The following is a 23,780-nucleotide window of genomic DNA, read 5'->3' on the forward strand; positions in this document are numbered from 1 at the left end:
GACAAGTAACAAAATAAGGGCTGGCACCGCGGATCAATAGGCTAATCCTTCACCTGCGGCTCCGGCACCCCGGGTTCTAGTCTTGGTCGGAGAGCCGAATTCTGTCCCAGTTGCTCCTCTTCCAGTCCAGCTCTGCTGTGGCCCAGCAGTGCAGTGGAGGATGGCCAAGTCCTTGGGCCCTGCATCCACATGGGAGACCAGGAGGAAGCACCTGGCTCCTGGCTTTGGATCAGCTCGGCGTGCTGGCTGCAGCGCAGCAGCCGCAGCGGCCATTGGGGGTGAACCAATGGAAAAAAGGAAGACCTTTCTCTCTGTCTCTCTCTCTCACTGTCCACTCTGCCTGTCAAAAAAACAAAACAAAAAACAAGTAACAAAAAAAAATCTGAAAACATATGATGTAATATCCAAAACTTTCAATATTTCTACTTTAAGCTTTTCTTAATACCTAAATATTAGTTCTATTGAAACATAAAAAGTGACTCAGGATTAAAAACAAAATTGCTATAGAATTAATTGTTTCAAGCATTCTAGTAAACTTTACAAAGAGATTATTGCAGATCAAGTGGCCAGGAAAGTCTACAGATATTTTAACAGGCCATTTTTTTCTTAATTTAACATTTGTGATCAAGTCAATTCATTCATTAGTAAATGTTACAAGCATCAGAATCCTGAAAAATAATAGGTATGATAGTTTCCTTCAGCAGCTCTAACACACTACCCACAGCTAAGTGACTTAAAATAATAAAGTCCATTCTCTTGTAGTTCTGCAGACTGGAAGCCTGATATAAAGGCATCTGCAGAGTCAAGCTGGTTTCTAAAGGCTTTGGCAACGGAGCATTTCCTTGCTTCTTCCTAGCTTCTTGTGGTTGCTGGGAATTCCGGCCTTTCCTTGGCTTGGAGCTGAATGATGAATATCCGTCCCTATATTCACATAGCTGCCTTTCTTATGTGTCCCTTTTTCTCTTTTGTATAATAATGCTAGTTATACTAGATTCAGAGCCCACCCTGTTCTAGTATGACCTCATGTATTACATCTGCAATGACCTGATTTTGAAATATGGCCATATTCTGAGATTCCAGGAAGTACTCAAAGTTTGGGTAGGTACTACTCAATCCAGTGTGCTAGGCAAGTTTATAACTTTCTATATGTCTTTTTCTTAGAAATAGATCTTGAATCAAAGACAACATGATTAAACAGATTTTCTTCTGCATTCAAGTTACAGTAAGTCTACTTCCCTAAAATTTATTAAAATCTTAAAATATTGAGATGGTATTATTTCAGTAAGGGCTGAACAGCGTGCAAAATCATTGACATAAATGGATGGGGCCATTTACTGTAAATGTCGTTATATATTTGATAGAGGAGATGTACAATTTGGACCAAAGGATGGATGAGGTGTTAATGGGGTTAATTCAGTGTGCTGATGAAAATATTAGCTGAGGTAGTACAGCCTTAAAGCAATAAAACCTTATATGCAGCAATTTGAATAATCTCAGTTCTTCAAAAATTCATGTGAGGGTTCATTAAGGTTAAGAAATTCAGGTGTAAGTCAAGGTAACTCGTATCAATCATTCATTATTTAATAAAATTTATTGAATACAAACTATGTGTATAGCTCTATGTAGTAGCTTTGCAGTACAATGAGAAGTAGCAATTGGATTTATAGTACAAAACCTTGAATAAACATTTGTATCTGAAGATCTGCAGTGATTACAACCTGAATCATGAAGGAATTATAATGCCTTCATAGTCCTTTGACTGAAAATGCATTTTAAAGAGCTGCATATAAAACACAAAATATGAAAAGACAGTGGAAAACAGTTTGTCATTAAATGTCATAACTTTTAATTATGTCTGTTAGTTGAAAAGCAGAAAATATTTATAGAATTCTAACAATCTTATATTAAATTAGGAAAGGATTTTAAAGTGAATTGTACTGTGTTCCATTCTTTGTTCTGAATGTGCTTCTCAGAGCACTGAGAACAATTTCTCTCTGTCACTGAAGCACTTATTATTTAATTCCAGCAACTCAACTGAGGAGTTGAGATTTCAGCAGTGTATTTGTATCGACTAAGGACTCCTATAATTGCTTAAGAGGTCAGCAGATTTTCTTATATCTTAAACTACGTCTTTCAGTTAATGAAAACTTTCTGGAAGCTATATTGTTTGTTTCAGGCATTCAGACTACTGTTCAGCAATTTCCTACACCAGTCCTTCGACTTGGAAACAAGTAACCATTTTGCCACTGTGAGACATTTTGGAAATGTTTGAAGACAATCAGCTCCAAATAATTAATCTGATATTGCATTATTTTCATACAAAATTTGAGATGACAGCTCTACAAAAGACATTGTGTTGAGTAATTACTTAGCATATTTTGCAATAAAACTAGCCAGCTCATTTGGAAAATTAATTAGTATATAGTAAGTAAAGATTTCAACAGTTAGCACCCACACAGAGACACAAAATATAAAGTACTGTTTGAGTACTAGTTATACCATTAATTCACATAGTACAACACATTAAGGACAGAGATCCTACATGGGGAGTAAGTGCACAGTGACTCCTGTTGTTGATTTAACAATTGACACTCTTGTTTATGGCATTAGTAATCACCCAAGGCTCTTGTCATGAGTTGCCAAGGCTATGGAGGCCTTTTGAGTTCGCCAACTCTGATCATATTTGGACAAGGTCATAGTCAAAGTGGAAGTTCTCTCCTTCCTACCGACAAAGGTACCTCATTCTTTGATGGTCTGTTCTTTCCACTGGGATCTCACTCACAGAGATCTTTCATTTAGGTCATTTTTTCCCCCAGTGTCTTGGCTTTCCATGCCTGAAATACTCTCATGGGTTTTTTAGCCAGATCCAAATGCCTTAAGGGCTGATTCTGAGGCCAGAGTGCTGTTTAGGACACCTGCCATTCTATGAGTCTGCTGTGTATCCTGCTTCCTATGTTGGATCATTCTCTCCTTTTTAATTCAATCAGTTATTACAACAAAACAAACAACCCACTTAAGAGATGGACCAAGGGCCTCAATAGACATTTTTCAAAAAAGGAAATCCAAATGGCCAACAAACACATGAGAAAATGTTCAGGATCACTACAATCAGGGAATTGCAAATCAAAACCACAATGAGGTTTCACCTCACCCCAGTTAGAATGGCTCACATTCAGAAATCTACCAGCAACAGATGCTGGAGAGGATGTGGGGAAAAAGGGACACTAACCCACTGTTGGTGGGAATGCAAACTGGTAAAGCCACTATGGAAGTCAGTCTGGAGATTTCTCAGAAACCTGAATATAACCCTACCATACAACCCAGCCATCCCACTCCTTGGAATTTACCCAAAGGAAATTAAATTGGCAAACAAAAAAGTGGTCTGCAGCTTAATATTTATTGCAGCTAAATTCACAATAGCTAAGACCTGGAATCAACCTAAATGCCCATCAACAGTAGACTGGATAAAGAAATTATGGGACATGTACTCTATAGAATACTATACAGCCATAAAAAACAATGAAATCCGTTCATTTGCAACAAAATGGAGGAATCTGGAAAACATCATGCTGAGTGAAATAAGCCAGTCCTAAAGGGACAAATATCATATGTTCTCCCTGATCAGTGACAACTAACTGAGCACCAAAAAGGAAACCTATTGAAGTGAAATGGACACTTTGAGCAATAGTGGCTTGATCAGCCCTTGTCCTGACTGTAAATGAAGAACTTCATACTTTATCCCTTTTAGTATTGTTTTTGTTCTACTTAATACTATAGGTTGAATCCTTTAATTAACACACAATTATTCTTAGATGTTTAAATTTAACTGAAAAGTGATCCCTGTTAAATATAAGAGTGGGAATAAGAGAGGGAGGAGATGTACAGTTCAGCACATGCTCAGTCGGACTTGCCCCAACGGTAGAGTTAGAAATGTGTCAGGGGATTCCAATTCAGTCCCATCAAGGTGGTTGTACCAATGCCATCTCACTAGTCCAAGTGATCAATTTCTGTTCACAATTGATCATAATGATAGCATTAAGAGTCAAAGGAGTCACATAAACAAGACTAGTGTTGATAAACTCTTTTAAGAAAATTTACCAGAGGCCCAGCATTTTGGTGTAGTGTGTAAAACCACTGCAGGTGACAGCAGCATTCTATATGGGCACCTATTTTGAGTCTTGGCTGTTCCGCTTGTGATCTAGGTCTTTACCAATCCACCTGGGAAAGCAGCAAAAAGATGGCTCAACTGCTTGGACCCCTGCACCCATGTGGAACACTAAGAAGCATCTTCAGATCTGCCCAGCTCCGGACGGCCGTTGTGACCATTTGGGGAGTGAATCAGCAGATGGAAGACCTCTCTCTCTGCTTTTTCTTCTCTCTGTTTGTTAACTCTGCCTTTCAAGTAAGTAAATAAATCTTGCAAAAAAAGAATTTGCCCAATTTATCTTTTTAAGTTAGTACAAATTTATTCATAATACATCATCATCAGGCTTTTAATGTCTTCTCTTTATCTTATTGGTGATGATCTGTTTTTTTTTTATTTTTTGTCATTCAGTCTGAATACAAGTTTATTAACATACTGAACACTTCAAAGAATAAGCTTTTGCATTTATGATGTTCTATATGGATTTCTCTTTTTTGTTCCAGTGGTTCATGTTCTTTAACTGTTGCCTTAATTTTTTTTTCCAATTTTATGTTTCATATGCCCTTCTTTTTCTAAGAATCTACTAAAGCTGGGGAAAAATTCACAGGTGGAATATTCTCCCGGATTCTCAGAGAGTCAGGAATTCTTCCAACCAGCATAATAAAAAAAAAAAAAAAAAAAAAAAAAAAAAAACCCTGTAACACAGGGTGTTAAGTACTGTTTTCAGAAAGATAATTGCAGAAATTTGTGCTAAATTAAATGAATTACTAAAATTACCTAACAAAGCTTTGAAGACAACCATTGAAAAAGTCAAATAATTATTCAGGTAACGTAACTGCACCTGAGAACAATTCTTCAAAATATTTAAAGAAATGCAAAAACTCGATCACAAAATATGAAATTCACCATACCTGGCATCCAATAAAAAATTAGATATTCATTGACAGAAAAATCTATGATATACAATGAAGACAAAAACTAATCATATAAACAAACTGATGAATTCTGTTATTTTTACTTGTTGAACTCTTTATTTAGTGGAGCATTAAGCCTTTGACTTCAATTTAAATTAAAAATATGTTATATCAAAAATTAAAAATTGAGGAAGGAGTGAAGAAGGAAGGGAAGTATTACATTCTTAGACTTGTACCTATGAATTATTTTGAATCTTTTCTCTTTGTATTAATATCACATTAACAGGAAAATTAATGATAAATATGCCATATAGTAATTGTCACACATTTGCTGTAACCCTGAGAACTTATGTGCTAATAAATTGCTTAAATATAAAATAAAGAACAAAATATAGTGTATATTATAGAATTTGTACACCAGATGCATGAGAAATATGTATTAATAACATATCCCTTTTTACAAAGGTAGGGGTAATTTTGGGTGGCAAGTAAACATGAAAGATATAAGAAAGGTCCCAATTTCTTTTTTATTTATTTATTTATTTATTTGATAGGCAGAGTGGACAGTGAGAGAGAGAGAGACAGAGAGAAAGGTCTTCCTTTTGCCATTGGTTCACCCTCCAATGGCCCCCGCTGCTGGTGCACTGCGGCCGGCGCACCACGCTGATCCGAAGCCAGGAGCCAGGTGCTTCCTCCCCTGGTCTCCCATAGGGTGCAGGGCCCAAGCACTTGGGCCATCCTCCAGTGCACTTCTGGGCCATAGCAGAGAGCTGGCCTGGAAGAGGGGCAACCAGGACAGAATCTGGCACCCCGCCTGGGACTCAAACCGGTGCCAATATGGGATGCCAGCCCTGTAGGCAGCAGCTTTACCCGCTAAGCTGCAGTGCTGGCCCCTACATCAGTCTTTTCATACATGTTATTGAGAAAACTGAATAACCACATGTACAGAAATGAAACCCGATTCCTGTCTTTCACAAGTACAAGAATCCACTCAAAATGAATTAAAGACCTAACTGGTAGACATGTAACTTTGAAACTTGTATAAAAACGCATACAGATGTTTCAGACAATGGAATGGGCATGGATTTTTTGGGTCAGATACCAAAAGCACAGGAAAGAAGAGTAAAAATAGACAAATTGTATATCACCAAAATGAAGGGTTTCTGTACAGCAAAGAAAACAATCATCAGAGGAAAAGACGGCATACAGTTTATGAGAAAATATTTGCAAGTTCTACACCTGACAAAAGGTTAATTACCAGAGCATGTAAGGGACTCAATAACAAAAGAGCAAATAGTCCAATTAAAAAATGAGAAGTGTGTCTGAACAGACATTTCTCACATGAAGATAGTCTCATAACCAAGAGATACATCAAAAATTGCTCAACATCATTACTCATCAGGGAAATGCAAATTAAAATTACAATGAAATATTATTCCACTTCAATTAGATTGGCCATTATGAAAAAAGAATGTGGAGAAAAGGGAACCCTAGGATGCTATTGGTAGAAATGGATAGCCATTCTGGAAACTGTATGGAGATTCCTCCAAAACTAAAAATAAATAAATACATAAATACATAAATAAAATGGAATTATGATACAATCCTGCTATTCGAGGACTGGATATATATATGAAATGAAATCACTCCGTTGAAAAGACATCTGCACTTCCACATTTTTTGCATCACTATTCACAATATCGAAGGAGTGCAAACATCTTAAGTGTCTATCAGTTGATGAATAGATAAAGAAAATATAGCACATAAGCACAATGAAATACTATTCAGCCATGAATGGATGAAATTTTATCATTTGCAGAAATATAGATGACATTAGAGGCTGTTATGTTAAGTGATATGAGTCAAGCACAGAAAGACAAGTATTATATTACCTCAATCATAGGTATAAGATATAAAAATTGGTCTCATAGATGTTGAAAGTATAATAGTGTTACCAGAGGCTGGGAAGGAAGGGATTAGAAAAAGATGATTAATGGGTGCTATGAATTAGCCAGATCAGAGCAAGAATTTTTGGACTTTTATCACCCAGTAGGTGACTACAGATCATGAAAATAGTGTATTTCTCTAAATAGTACCACAGGAAATTATTTTGTAATATTCTCCCCATAAGTAAATGATAAATGTTTGAAAAGATAGGAATATTTATTTTGATTGTACAATATACATATTCATATATAGAAACATCATATGGCAATTCATAAAAATGTATAATTTTATGTGTCTGTTAAAAATTAAAGCTAAAAATACATAAAATATAAAACATTGTTCTACTTATATAAAATAATTTACATATAATTTTATAAATAATTTTTATATATAATGTGTACTTAAATATTATATATAATATATAATAAATTTTTATATATTTTATATGTAAGAAGTGTATGACAATAATAGCATACAGATTAACATCCTTTGTTGTAATATTCTTATTTATATGTTATATTGCTTAAATTAGATTGTGGTATGTTTGCATGTTGTAAGCTCCAAATTAATCACTAAAATTACAAAACAATGAATATACTCGGTGTACTTATAATTACTCTAATATTTCAAAGCAATGCAGAAAATTCTAAAATAATTTCACAGTGAGCAGATTCGAAAAAGATAAGACAAATATCAAGATGCTAAATTTACTCACAATAATGTGAACAATCACACTAAATGTAAGTGGTTGAAACACTCCAGACAGATTATCTTGTCTGATTCCAGAAAAGGAAAATCCAATATTTTGCTGATACAATAAATCAAAACATATCAGCCAGTAGGTTAAAAGTAAAGGAATGGAAACAGATGTTGTTTGTAAGCAATAAAGGAACGGATTCACTGGAGCCTGGATATTCTCTCCAGGCTGTAGGGCTAGGTTAGTCCTAGCTCGCATTGCCTGTTTCCTTTCTCTCAAGGATCATTTTCCTGTGCTTCTTGTTCAACATTGGAAAAGCAGTTCTTTCATATATTTCGTCCTGCCTATAGTTAAGGAAGAGGGATAAATCTCTTAATGTGTTGTGATCAGAAGTAGACATTCAGAATGCATTGGCCCTGCCCCTAGTGTTGACTATTTCACTCTTATTTCTTGTGAGTGAACCTCTGCCTCAGCCTTCAGGTAGTTTCCACTTCCACTTGGTTAGAACTATGCTCCATATTGGTATTTTAGCTAAATAGGGTTACTGCATTTACATTTACTTCATTTGAGTTTAATTTTTTCCCCCAACTCTCTGCCAACAACTTCAAGAATACACTGAAAACAATATGACATCACTAGCATATTCCAATTTCCTGGCATCAACTCCAGCTCAGGGGCCAATCATCTTATCAAAGAATCTGGGCCTCACTAATATCCTCTTCCCAGACCATGTCATGTGACATTCATCTCACAGAATATAAATACTTGGACCTTGCTAGGGAAATACTTTTTTCACAGAGTTAGCTATTTTCTTTGATGCTTATTACTTGGAGGATATTTTAATTCTGAACTTCAGCATTTCTTGAAACTGTAAATATCATGTTTGGAGATATAGAGAACAACCTATAATTAGTCCTAACTTCTAGATAGAAGAAAGCAGTGACTTGGTTCTCTGCTAACTGAGAATATTCTTGTGGACAAAGTTGTTTCCTCAAACCTGGAACCTGATTTTGGACATGTTGCTGTTATAAATTCTTTTGGAGCAAATAGGCTTCAGCCTTAAAGAGTATTTTGCTTACATGCTATAAAGTGACAGACATTAAGAGGTATTGGAACCACAAGATTTATCAACTATCACTTGGGTAGGAATTAGTTTCTTTCTTTACTTCTAGTAATTACTTAAAATTATAAATGTAACGCTATGTGGGAAAGAATTTGAAATATTAATGAATGACTGGTGGGGAAAGGGAATTCTTGATAGGGAAGATGAATTGGGCTGAAGGGAAAACACCTGTTTTACAATTTTGCCTCAGTGTAACATCAAACATCTGATTTTAAAAGTGGTTGTGATACATGTGTCTGGATTAACTATGATAGTCACAAAAATGGCCACTGACAAAACCATACAGAAAACCATAATTTATCCACCTTGGTAATATACATCATCAATATTTCTGTCACTCTCTCTCCTCTCTCTCTCTCTCTCTTTTTTTTTTTTTGAAAGGCAGAGTGGACAGTGAGAGAGAGACAGAGAAAAAGGTCTTCCTTTGTCGTTGGTTCACCCAACAGTCATTTCGGCCAGCGCGCTGCAGCTGGTACACTGTGCTGATCCGCTGATCCGAAGCCAGGAGCCAGGTGCTTCTCCTGGTCTCCCATGCGGGTGCAGGGCCCAAGCACTTGGGCCATCCTCCACTGCACTCCCAGGCCACAGAAGAGAGCTGGACAGGAAGAGGAGTGACCGGGACAGAATGCGGCGCCCCGACCGGGACTAGAACCTGGGATGCCTGCACCGCAGGCAAAGGATTATCCTATTGAGCCACAGTGTGGGCCCTCAATACTTCTCTTAAGGAGGATTGAGCAAATCAGTTCTAAAAGGAAACAGATCTTTGAAAGATAGGATCTGAGAAGAGTTCCATTCTGGTTTATAGTTCAGCAACGTATGGTTATTTTAATAGCTGTTTTCAGTTCCTTAAAAAATGACAGAATAAAGAAAATGCTATTTAAGAAGTAACCACAACTCAAGATATTTGGTCCTACATGGTCATGGGTCTTCTAACAAAAACTGTGACACCTGACTATGGAAGGTATATTTGTCTCACCTGATTTCTTAGTTCTGAACTGTGTCGGGGAAGGGAAGAAGACTAAAAACAATAGCAGAATCCACCTGCTCTAAATGGCAATCTTATTTTAGTAGCAGAACCAGACTTTCCGGGCAGGGCTGTTCAAGAGAGCATATGCTTACTTGAATCTGTTCATGTCCAGGGAATACAAGTTTCTTGACTATGCCTGTAGCTGTGAAAGCACAAAGACTACTTTGAAATGTCTACTTTCATTTTTGCAAAAAAAACCCTCATTTATGGCTAGAAGATGTTTGTGTTGCTGACAGTTTAAGTTTTCTAAAAGATTGCATGAGTAAGACAAGAGAAAAAATAGGGAGAAACAGGAAAAAAATGAAACATTTTTACATAGATAAGCCTCCATTTCTCCATGAAGACGTCACTCATTCAAAACCTTGTGAATTATGACGGCTAAATAACTGTGGAAAGCATCATGGTCTGGCTTCATTTCCACTGTAACTTTTTCCTGTTTTCTGTTTGAAACATTGCTCTTCAGTAGGCCATTTTGAGCTTGAAAATAGGTACTTAGAAAACATTTGGTAAATATTGTTAACAATTGTTGAAAACAAAGAGAAAATAAGGGCCGGCGCCATGCCTCACTTGGTTAATCCTTCACCTGCGGCGCTGGCATCCTATATAGGCGCCATTTCTAGTCCCGGTTGCTCCTCTTGCAGTCCAACTCTCTGCTGTTACCTAGGAGGGCAGTGGATGATGGCCCAAGTGTTTGGGCCCCTGCACCCGCATGGGAGACCAGGAGGAAGCACCTGGCTCTGTAGCGGCCATTTGGGGGGTGAACCGATGGAAGGAAGGCCTTTCTTTCTGTCTCTGTCTCTATCTCTCACTGTCTATAACTCTACCTGTCAAATAAATAAATAAAAAAAGAAAACAAAGAGAAAAAAAATCCAAAATGAAGTCAAATCACTCTATGTTTATTCTCTGTTCTAAATTCAAACTAATTTCAGTCCCAGTGTTATGCTGTGAGCTGTGTGTATGACTCCTCATGGCTCTCATTTACTTGTTAGTACAATGTGATACTGCCTTTTTGGCCACAATGCTAAAGCCATTTCCCTCCAATCTGCTATCTTTTACCTGTCCTGGCTCTTAGTTCTAGCAGTAGCAATTCTTGGGGGAACTTCTACTGATAATTAACTTGGGAAAAGCTTCTCGAATCCTAACACAGGATCTCCTTGTGCTGATTCAGCCCAAGAAGGTGTGGAGGTAGTGAAATTATTGAAAGTCAAGAAATACATTATTCCTTAGGAAACAATGTTTTAGTGAATTATGTGATATTAAAGCATTTAAAATAATAGGCCCTGTTTGTACTATTTGAAGAGGTAAGACCAAAACACCCCTATAAATCCTAGGTTTACTTATTTATTTTAGGAATTTTCATTTCTTCTTGTTTACTTTTATTTAAGTCATACAAGTTTCACGTATGTCATATGTACAGATTAGGAACACAGTGATACGTCCTTTCCTACTTGCCCTCCCACCTTTGCTCCAACCCTTCTTCTTCCTCCCTCTCTTAATTTTTCACATTCTTTCAGTTTACTTAATGATCGTAATTTTTATCATGATTTAATTAGGATAATAGTAAATTGGCCTATAGGAAAAACATAGAAGTTACTAAAAATGCTTCCTTAACAGTAGTTATTTGGGGCCAGTGCTGTGGTGTAGCAGATAAAGCTGCAGCCTAGCAGTGCAGGCATCCAATATGGGCAGTGGTTCGAGATCCAGCTGCTCCACTTCTGATCCAGCTCTCTGCCATGGCCTGGGAAAGCAGTGGAAGATGGCTCAAGTCCTTAGGACCTGAACCCACATAGGAATACCGAGAGGAAGTTCCTGACTCCTGGCTTCAGATCGGTGCAGCTCCAGCCATTGCAGACAATTGGGGAGTGAACCAGCAGATGGAAGACCTCTTTCTCTCTGCCTCTCCTTCTCTCTGTGTTAACTCTGACTTTCAAATAAATAATTTTTTTTTAAAGTAGTTATTTGGGGTTAATTCTATTTCAAAGTCCAGCTGTACACATCCATAGGAAATGAAAATTAAGTAAAATGATTAACATGAGTAAAATCCAACTTTCAAGTGTTTCCTCCTACCTATATGATACCCATTTTTATATATGTATATATTAAGATATGCAAGATACCTAATAAGAAAATGGTTTCTTGTGACAAAACATAGGGTGCTTAAATGCTGAACAAATTAAAAGCCTTTAGCATCATAATGATGAGTATCTACAATATTAATATTAAGGATTGTAATACAAAAATAATGCATAATCTCCTTGATTTGTACAATTTAAAAAATTTCATTTGGCTAAGGGAACAAAAGTCCATCCCAGAGCAGTACACCATTGGAAGAATCCAGAAAGGAAGAGCAAAAAAATAAATCAGTCAAAAAATATGATGCAGATGTTTGGGGCTACAGTGTTCAGTTCATACCTGTTATTGGTCTCACCCCACTCATTTTCCATCTTTCCAAGAAAATTTCTGTATTTTTTTGCTTTTTTGATGATGGCTTAATTTCATATTTTCAGGTAAAACATGAAATTTACATGTTTCTATAATGTTTTCATGTAAAACATCAAATTGTATTTTTTCATATAAATTTATTGCTTTTTCAAATATAGATTTTTAAAATTGATAGATTAAGGGTTGGAAGAAAGCTAAAAGTTTATACTAGGTTTGTAGTCTTGGTCCAATATCTTTTATTTGTGTATATATACAGGCATACAGATACATGCTATATATATTGCTATATATATTTGCATATGTATCATTTTTTTTGACAGGCAGAATGGACAGTGAGAGATAGAGACAGAGAGAAAGGTCTTCCTTTGCCGTTGGTTCACCCTCCAATGGCCGCTGCAGCCAGCGCGCTTTGGCCGGTGCACCACGCTGATCCGATGGCAGGAGCCAGGTGCTTCTCCTGGTCTCCCATGGGGTGCAGGGCCCAAGCACTTGGGCCATCCTCCACTGCCTTCCCGGGCCACAGCAGAGAACTGGCCTGGAAGAGGGGCAACGGGGACAGAATCCGGCGCCCCGACTGGGACTAGAACCTGGTGTGCCGGTGCCACAAGGCAGAGGATTAGCCTAGTGAGACGTGGCACCAGCCACATATGTATCATTTTATCTTTAAAATTTGATATCCAATTTAGATAAATAATATTGCAAAATATATATTAAAATCATATTATATGCATAAAAATTTTATTTATTTTCACTTTATTTGAAAGGGAGAGACAATAGAGAGTGAGCGAGGGAGTGCTTCTATGTACTGAACCACTTTCCGAATGTCAGGGCTGGGCCAAACTGAACCCAGGAGTTGGGAAGTCAATCCCGGGCTCCCACGTGGATGTCAGAGACTCAAGTACATGAGCCATTTTATTCTACCTCCAAGGGTGTACTTTAGCAGGAAGCTGGATCAGAAGGAGAGGAGTCAGGACTTGAATCAGGCATTCAATAGGAGACGGATGTCTCAGGCAGCATCTTCTATGCCAAATGCTTGCTCCTGTACAATGCTTTGTGTTTGTTATCTAGTTTGACTTCTATATTAAGACTGTCAAAAAGGCATTCTAAATATTTACAATTGGTATGATATTGTCTTGATTTTTTTCAGGAGTTCAAGGAAAAATAATAGTACATAATTTTGTATTTTTAATAAAATTGCTTCATGGTTCTGTCTGTTGAATTAAGAAGAAATTCTGGGCAATTGTCACTTTCTTCCACCTACAGTCTGAATGGAGAGAATTATTAGGATCTGAAGGAAGATAGTGCAAATAATGACAGGAGCCTTGGTCTCTTGATGATTCCATGAAACAAAACTCCTTTCCCTCTAGAACCTGAAGCCTCAATTTGAGTTATTGTAGCATTTAGCTTAAGTCACTAATAAATCATTCATCCTGAGGATCACACCTATAGTATTTTTTGCCTTGTTTCTCTAGGAAGTTTACTTCTTGAACTTGTAAGCATAAAGTGAAACTAATTTTATAGATATAACTCAAGTTCCATGTTTCCGATGTTCAGATCTGGCTTGTATGAAAAACTAGTTTCCTTTAATTTTGAAGGTATTTGCCTACAGGAATAAATGGAAAAAAGTCATTAACCAAATTAATCAATACTGAAGTTATCTTGACTCTCAAGTTTATAAAATATTTTCCATCCTTGAACAAAACTAAAATTTGAGCAGCATTATTTTGTTCCAAAGACATGTCAATATTTTTTAAACTGGACTATAATATAAAGATAGGCAAATTGGTTTAATGAACCCTACAAATCATAAAATGATCACTGGATATTTTAGAAACATAACACATTTTACACTCTGTGATTTTCATTAACATTTCTGTAGCCTTTTTTGGTTGAACTAAACAAAAAAAAAGTCAAATCTGTCTGCACAAGATAATATTTCCATGCTTAAAAAAGAATGAGAGAAGTGAGAACTAAATATTACTTGATTAGTGGATCATAGTAAGTACTATTTTTAATTATTTGTTTTTTTTACGATGACAATTTATTGTTTGGCAATTTTCCAGCATGCTTTATTCGCTCTTGATTTTAAGGTTTAGTTATCTTCTGAATGGAAAATAAGCTGTGAAGATAGATAGGATCTATGAGTACTTTATACTTTGAGTATTTCTGAGATTATGAAAAGTTGTGTTACACCAGTGACTTTTTCCTAACTGTATACATAATCAATTTGGAAAAACAGATGTTGAGATAATTTCATAGTGCTACACTCCTAACAACATACAGATTGAAAGGTACCTGATAAATAAAAATCACCATATTCTATCCTCTGGAAGGGGTTCTGTAATTTTTACCAGCCGAGAGTAAAATAGTTTGATCAATGGAGAAAATAAAGAAGATTCATGCAAAAGTTGAAAAGCCTTAAAGCTCTCATACCTTAGAGATGAATGATAAAAATAGATTTATAGTTTATTATTGTGGAAATTACATATTAACTTTATTATCCAGATAATGCATTCAACAAAAGGAAACTACTTGCTACTTGTGATTTAAACAAAATTATTGATTTATTCGAAACTGACACATAAAAAGACAGAGATCTTCCAACCACTGGTTCATGTTCCAAATGTCCACAGCAACTATACTTGTGCCAGTCTGAAGTCAGGATCCAAGAACTCCATCCTGCCCTCTCACGTGGGTAATTCATCATCTGCTGTTTCCTGGGCACATTAACAAAGGGCTAGACCAGAGGTAGAGCAGCCAGAACTGAAATTGACACTCTGATGTGGGATGTAGGCATCCCAAGTAGTGGCTTAAACTGTTGTACCATAACACTGGCCCCTATTAGTAATTTTTAAAATGATCACATAATTTAAAACTATTATCTAACTTTACACTTGCCACATAAAGTGTAATTTATGTGAGATATATACATAAATATATAGTTTATTATTTCAAAGGTGAATCAGTTAATTTTGGAAACAGAAAATTATGATACAATAATAAGTTCTCAAAAATATAAATAAATTTCTATACATGGTTAGAAATTTGAAATAGCTGAATTTTCATGATTTTTTTTAGTTTTTTTTTTTAAACTTTTATTTAATGAATATAAATTTCCAAAGTACAGAATATGGATTACAATGGCTTCCCCCCCATAACGTCCCTCCCACTCACAACCCTCCCCTTTCCCACTCCCTCTCCCCTTCCATTCACATCAAGATTCATTTTCGTTTCTCTTTATATACAGATCAGTTTAGCATACATTAAGTAAAGATTTCAACAGTTTGCTCCCACACAGAAACATAAAGTGAAAAATACTGTTTGAGTACTAGTTATAGCATTAGATCTCAATGTATAGCACACTAAGGACAAAGATCCCACATGAGGAGTAAGTGCACAGTGACTCCTGTTGTTGACTTCACAAATTGACACTCTTGTTTATGGCCTCAGTAATCACCCTAGGCTCTTGTCATGAGCTGCCAAGGCTATGGAAGCCCCCTGAGTTCACTGAGTCTGATAATTTTTAGACAAGGCCATGGTCAAAGTGGAAGTTCTCTCCTCCCTTCAAAGAAAGGTACCTCCTTCTTTGATGACCCGTTCTTTCCACTGGGATCTCACTCACAGAGATCTTTCATTTAGGTTTTTTTTTTTTTTTTTCCCAGAGTGTCTTGGCTTTCCATGCCTGAAATACTCTCATGGGCTTTTCAGCTGGATCCGCATGCCTTAAGGGCTGATTCTGAGGCCAGAGTGCTGTTTAGGACATCTGCCATTCTATGGGTCTTCTGGGTATCTCACTTCCCATGTTGGATCGTTCTCTCCCTTTTTTATTCTATCAGCTAGTATTTGCAGACACTATTCTTGTTTATGTGATCCCCAATTATTCTTAGGTGTTTAAATTTTAACTGAAAAGTGATCCCTGTTAGGAATTTGGAAAACATTATGCTGAGTGAAATAAGCCAATCCCAAAGGGACAAATACCACTTGTTCTCCTTGATAGGTGACAACTCACTGAGCACCAAAAAGGAAACCTGTTAAAGTGAAATGAACACTAGGAGAAACGGTGACTTGATCAGCCCTCACCCTGACTGTTGATGAGCAACTTGATATTGTATCCCTCTTAGTTTTTTTGTTTGTTTGTTTGTTCCACTTAATACTTTTGGTTGAATACTGTAATTAATACACAATTATTCTTAAGTGCTGAAACTTAACTGAAAAGTGATCACTGTTAAATATAAGAGTGGGAATAAGAGAGGGAAGAGATGTGCAATTCGGGACATGCTCAAGCTGACTTACCTCAAACGGTAGAGTTAGAAACATACCAGGGGATTCCAATTCAACCCCATCTCACTAGTCCCAGTGATCAATTTCTGTTCACAATTGATCATAATGATAGGACTAAGAACCAAAGGGATCACAGAAACAAGAATAGTGTCTGCAAATACTAGCTGATAGAATAAAAAAGGGAGAGAACGATCCAACATGGGAAGTGAGATACCCAGCAGACCCATAGAATGGCAGATGTCCTAAACAGCACTCTGGCCTCAGAATCAGCCCTTAAGGCATGCGGATCCAGCTGAAAAGCCCATGAGAGTATTTCAGGCATGGAAAGCCAAGACACTCTGGCAAAAAACAAAACAAAACAAAACAAAACAAAACAAAAAAACAACTAAATGAAAGATCTCTGTGAGTGAGATCCCAGTGGAAAGAACAGGTCTTCAAAGAAGGAGCTACCTTTCTCTGAAGGGAGGAGAGAACTTCCACTTTGACCATGGCCTTGTCTAAAAATTATCAGACTCAGTGAACTCAGGGGGCTTCCATAGCCTTGGCAGCTCATGACAAGAGCCTAGGGTGATTACTGAGGCCATAAACAAGAGTGTCAATTTGTGAAGTCAACAACAGGAGTCACTGTGCACTTACTCCTCATGTGGGATCTTTGTCCTTAGTGTGCTATACATTGAGATCTAATGCTATAACTAGTACTCAAACAGTATTTTTCACTTTATGTTTCTGTGTGGGAGCAAACTGTTGAAATCTTTACTTAATGTATGCTAAACTGATCTGTATATAAAGAGAAACGAAAATGAATCTTGATGTGAATGGAAGGGGAGAGGGAGTGGGAAAGGGGAGGGTTGTGAGTGGGAGGGACGTTATGGGGGGGAAGCCATTGTAATCCATATTCTGTACTTTGGAAATTTATATTCATTAAATAAAAGTTTAAAAAACAAAAACAAAAACAAAAAAGAGTGGGAATAAGAGAGGGAAGAGATGTGCAATTCGGACATGCTCAAGCTGACTTACCTCAAACAGTAGAGTTAGAAACATACCAGGGGATTCCAATTCAATCCCATCAAGGTGGCATGTACCAATGCCATCTCACTAGTCCCAGAAATAGCAGAATTTTCATGATTATTAATAATGTTGATCAGCTTTTCATATACTTCATTGACATTTTAACATGTTTTGGGGACATTTCTATTCAAATTCTTACACATTCTTATAATAGGTTTTGTTTATTCTTCTTCTCTTCTTCCTCCTTCTTTGCTATTGAATTGTAAGAATTCTTCCTTTATTTTGGATATTAACTTCTTGTCTTAAATGGTTTGCAAATATTTTCATTCTTGCTTATTTTCTTTGCCAGGCAGAATCTTAATATTTATGCAGTAACACTTGTCTATTTTTGGCTTTGTTGCCTATACTTTTGGTATTATATCCACAAATACACTGCCTCAACCAATGTCATGAAGCATTTATCCTGTGATTTTTCTAGGGGTTTTACAGTTTTAGGTTTTCCACAAAATGACAATGAGCTACCATCCCATACCTGTTAGGATGACTATCATGATACAGTGAAGTAGCAAATGGTAGTGATGATGTGGAGAATTTGGAATCCTTATATCCTGTTTAAGGGGAATGTGAAATGGGGCAGTTGCTCCGTAAAATAGTATGGAAGTTCCTCAATAAATTACACACAGAACTATCATATCGGATAATCCCACCTGCGGGAAAATATCCATAAATAATGGAAATCTGAATGTTGAAGAGATACCTACAGTCCGTGTTCATGGCAGTATTGCTAACAATAGCCAAGATATAAAATCAACCCAAATATAGGTGGCTAAGAAAATGTGGTCCATATATATATATATATATATATATATGCAGAATGGGATATGATTTAGCTTTAAAAATAGATTCTGCTTTATGTAACAACATAGATGAATCTGGGGGCATTGTTTTTCTTTTAAGAATTATTTATTTATTTGAAAGTCAGAGTTACACACACAGAGAGAAGGAGAGGCAGAGAGAGAGAGAGAGAGTTTCCATCTGCTGGTTAGTTCACTCTTCAACTGGCCGCAACAGCCAGAGCTGCACCTATCTGAAGCCAGGAGTCAGGAGCTTCTCCTGGGTCTCCCACATGGGTGCAGGGGCCCAAGAACTTGGGCAATCTTCTAATGCTTTCCCAGGCTATAGCAGAGAGCTGGATCGGAAGTGGAGCAGCTGGGACTAGATCCGATGCCCATGTGAGATGCCGGCACTTCAGGTGGAGGCTTTACCTGCTATGTCACAGCGCGGGCCCTCGGGGCATTGTTCTAAGGGTAGGACAAATTCTCTCAGTCCTTGTCTATGTTGTTGAGGGACAGTGTTTTTTTTTTTTTTTTTTTTTTTTTTTTTTTTTTCTTCTTACTATTATCTTGAGGTCTTTACTTAGTGTAGGATTAATCTTATGACTATAAAATAAACTAAAAGTAGATCACTGTATATGTTAAGAGTAGGAATAAGAGGAAGGAGGAGGAAAGGAAGATAGGGTGGAAAGTATCACTATGTTCATAAATCTGTATGCATGATATACATTCAATTTATATGCTTTAAATAAAATAAAAAATAATAAAGAGGGACAAATTCTCAATTTTTATATTTTTACAATCCACTTACATGGAATATCCAGAAAAGTCAAATATGTAGAAACAGAGTATAATGGGTGGTTGTCAAAGAGTAGGGGTAAGGGAAATGAAGGTTTGTTCAGTGGGTTTGCACTTTTTTTAAAACAAGTTGCACTTCAACAACATGAACAAGTTCTAGAGTCCTGCTGTACAGTAGTGTGTCTATGGTTATCAATATTGTATGAGGAGTAGATGTTTAGTGCAGCTGTTAAACTGTTGCTTGGGTCACCTAAACCAGAGTGCCTGGGTTCAAGTTCCAATTCCAGTCTCTCTTTCAGCTTTCTGCTAGTGCATACCCTTGGAGGCAGCAGGTGATGGCGTAAGTATTTGGATCCTTTAAGTATTTGGATCATATGACACAGCCAAATTGATTTCCTAGCTTTAGCCTGGCCCATCCCAGCTGTTTCAGGTATTTAAATAGAGGAGTAAACCAGTAAATGGTAGATTTCTAACTCTTTCTCTCTTGCTTTCTCACTCTCTCTGTTTTTCAAATAAATAAAATACATAAATTAAATATTTAAAAAATGCTGCACGGTCCTCATATTGTGCAATTTACATTTTGTTAGGAGGGCAGATTTTATGTTAATGTTCTTACCAACCACTATAAAATAAAAAGAAACTTGAAAGGGTCTTCACATGTTCATTACAATGCCACAAATTTGGATAATTACTAGTAATTGTCATGTCACAGAGTTCTAAGTGTGTTCCTTTGATCATTCTGTCCCCAAGAATTTTAATAACAGCATATGAAAACAATTCTTTGCTCAAATATACTTGAAAAAATAAAGGGGTTATTAAAACTAAAGAGGTGGCATTAATTTTCATAGATTTTTAACACTTTGATTTACCACATTGTGCATTGCAATCTTTAGGAGAAAGAAAGTAATACATTTTCCACACTTACTTTACCATGCAATGATTAGAGAACAAGAAATTTTGGGAACTGTCATTCTATAGCAGTACTTTCAAACTATTCAGAGTAAAAGATTTTAAAAACCTACTTTGCTTGGTTTGATGTTTTTGTAAAATAAAACAAAAAGATTATAAAAACAAAACAAGGACTATAACTTTTGAAACCCCTCATTTTATTAGATTCAAAAGCCATAAAGCTAACCTGTCCAGTAGCTATAAATATTCCAACATGCTCGCTCTCATTTTCTGTGCCTTATGTCACTATGTTCTGTAAGCACACAACTGGGTACTGGTGCTCCGGTGCAGTAAGTTAGACCATCACCTGTGACTACTGTGCCCCATATGGGATTGCCAGTTCAAGTCCTGGCTGCTCTGCTGTGGCCATTTTGGGAGTGAACCAGTTCATGGAAGATGAATTTCTGTCTCTTCCACTATTGCTTTGCCTTTCTAAACAAATAATTGAATTTTGTTTTAAATGAAAGCACAGAGCTGTAGACTGACAACAGTGCAGGGCACATATATATTTTCAGTGGTAATATTTTCTGGAATGCACACTTTGTGAACATTGGATTTATGTCAAATCCTTTGTTCTCCTTCCATTACACTTGTGGCAAATCAAAAGAAGTGTTAGGGGGCCAGCACTGTGGTGTGGCAGGTGGGGCTGCAGCCTGCAGCGCCTGCATCCCATGTGGGCGCTGTCCAGACCAGCTGCTCAGCTTCCCATCCAGCTCTCTGCTGTGGCCTGGAAAAGCAGTGGAGGATGGCTTGAGTAGCTGTGCCCCTGCACCCACAAGGGAGACCTGGAGGAAGAGTCTGGCTTTTGGCTCCAGATTGGCCCAGCTCTGGCCATTGTGGCCATTTGGGGAGTGGGCCAGTAGATGGAGATTTCTCTTTCTCTCTGTCTCTGCCTCTCTGTAACTCTGCCTTCTAAATAAATAAATAAATCTTTTTTTTTTTTAAGTGTTAGCCAGCTTTTCTTTGAAACTTTCTATTGAGGATAACTAAGTAACTTCCAAAGTATCCTATTTTTCTGCCTCCCTCCCCTGCTCCTTTCTTTCTTTCCTTGCTTATAGTAATAATGATCCATTATTTAATAAGCCTTTCTTTAAACTCTGTAAGAGGTGTGATGCAACGTTGTTTTCATATATGGATACGGTGAGAAATAAAAGAAATACCATCTTTGTTTTTCTCTTAGGGGATGGTATGTAACATAAGCGCAATAATTTCATAAAAGAATATCGAACATGAGTAATAAACATAAGAGCTTTTTACTATATTTGTAATTTTTAACTTCTCCATATTTTTATATTCAAAATGAGTTACTTGCCTGACAATATCTTTCTAGTAACTCATATGTTTAGATAAATTACATTTATTTAATTACAGATATGGTTAATTTTAGGTCTACTTTCTTGGTATGTATTTCTACTTTTTCCTTCTCTGTATTATTTTGGATACATTTCATTTCTTCTAAATACACTATTTTATCTCCACTATTAATTATTTATCTGTTTATTTTTAGTAGTTATTTTAGGAATTGTAATATTTTTCCTTTTCACAGGCTACTTTTAAATAATAATAATAATGTCACATTTAATACATAATGTAATAACCTTTCAACAATATGTACCATTCTCCACCTCTGTATTCTTTCTGCCATGTGTCTTAATGACCGTATAATGCATTACTACTATTTTGCTCTTATTAGTTGTATAAATCTTAAAAATATATAAATTGAGAAAACACTCTTTTTATCTTTTCCTATATATTTGCCATGTTCTGGAGGGGAGTCAGTCTTTATTCCTTGTATAGATTTATTTTCACCAGGTATAAAGTTCCCTCTAGGTGAAAAATTCCCTGGAAAATATTTTTTCACTATGCTTTTTGAAACAAGTTTTTGATAAATATGCATTTACACACCCCACAATTGTCATTCCATTGTCTGTTGGCCAGTGGAGTTTCAGATGAAATGTCTCTCATTATTCTTTCATGCTGCATATGTGTGTCTTCCCTTGCACTATTAAGATTTTTGTTTTTACCAGTGGGTTTGGATATTCGGTTATCATGTGTGTTGTGTTTTTCTTCACATGTTTTCTGCTTGAGTACACAAGAGGATTGGTGAGTTTATTTTTTTTATCTTTTTTATCATATGGTCATTTGTCTTCTTATCTGTTACTTATCATTTTCAAGTTTTTGATTGTAAACTTAAACATATATACATAATAACAGTCTTGAATTCCTTATCTGCTACATTCATAATTTCTGAAATTTTCATTTTGTGATAGATTTATTTCTTTGCTTGAGGACCATTTCTTTTTCTTCTTTGCATGCATTTGACTGCATACTAGACATTGTTAATTTTTTATGACTAAATACTGGATTTTTGTGTGAAGTTTGGATTTTATTCTGGCAGGCATTTAACTTATTTGAGAATCAATATTTTGAAGTTTAAGTTTTATTAACAAATTTGAGTCCATATTAGCCATTGTTCAGGTTTTAATTTAGCCTCATTACTAAATTGTAACCCTTTACATACTGTTAGGCAATGACCTATGTTATGAAATTTCTCAGTTACTATTCTTACAGTTGTTTGTGCTTTGGGGACTTTTTGACCCATTTATTTTCCTGTTTATGAGGAGTTTCAAACTAGACATATAAAATTCATTACTTATCTGAAGAGTTGACTGGTTTTGTCCTCTCGTACAATATCTAGCCACCACAACCTCTCTGTTTTTTGACAGGCACAGTGGACAGTGAGAGAGAGAGAGAGAGAGAGGTCTTCCTTTTCCGTTGGTTCACCCTCCAGTGGTCGCTGTGGCCGCCGTGTTGCACTGATCCAAAGCCAGGAGCCAAATGCTTGTCCTGGTCTCCCAGGTGGGTGCAGGGCCAAAGCACTTGGGCTGTGGGGAGCAGCCCGGACTGGACTGAGTTACTGGAATTAAGACTTATTCTATGCATCTGCTCTCCCACAATATGGCGCTGGGAGAGAAGTAAACAGCTTCCGCACAGCTGCTTCCAGTTCAACCAATAAACTGTAGGACTTGCTCCTGATTGGAGAGCAGCGTGCTCGGCGTGTGGGCAGCCGAGTTGGGATTGGCGGAGGAGGACTATAAAGGAGGAGAGAGACGGCATGCACCGGGAACATCTAAGGGGAACATCTAGCTGAAGGAACGCCTGTGCAGCCCCCGAGAAGAGCCGGCCGGCGGTGTGCTGCTCCCCTGCGGAGGTGGGGAATGTGGCCAGGGGGAACTGCCCTTCCACGGAGGTGGAAGGGATAGTAGCCAACCCGGGAGGAACCAGCGGCAAACCCGGGAAGGGCCGAGCAGACGAAAGAACAGCGCAGGGTCCTGTGTCGTTCCTCCACGAAGAGGGGGAGCGACATTGGGCCATCCTCCACTGCCTTCCCGGGCCACAGCAGAGAGCTGGACTGGAAGAGGAGCAACCCGGACAGAATCCGGTGCCCCAACCGGGATTAGAATCTGGTGTGCCGGCACTGCAGGCGGAGGATTAGCCTCTTGAACTATGGCACCGGCCACCACAACCTCTCTGAATATTCAGGGAGATCCAGAGCTCTTCGGGGATTACTGCTTTATAAAATGCAGCCTGAAAGTGACTCTAGGAAATAGTTGGGAA

The sequence above is a fragment of the Oryctolagus cuniculus genome, chromosome 5 (genome assembly GCF_964237555.1).
Source record: "Oryctolagus cuniculus chromosome 5, mOryCun1.1, whole genome shotgun sequence".
Taxonomy (NCBI): domain Eukaryota; kingdom Metazoa; phylum Chordata; class Mammalia; order Lagomorpha; family Leporidae; genus Oryctolagus; species Oryctolagus cuniculus.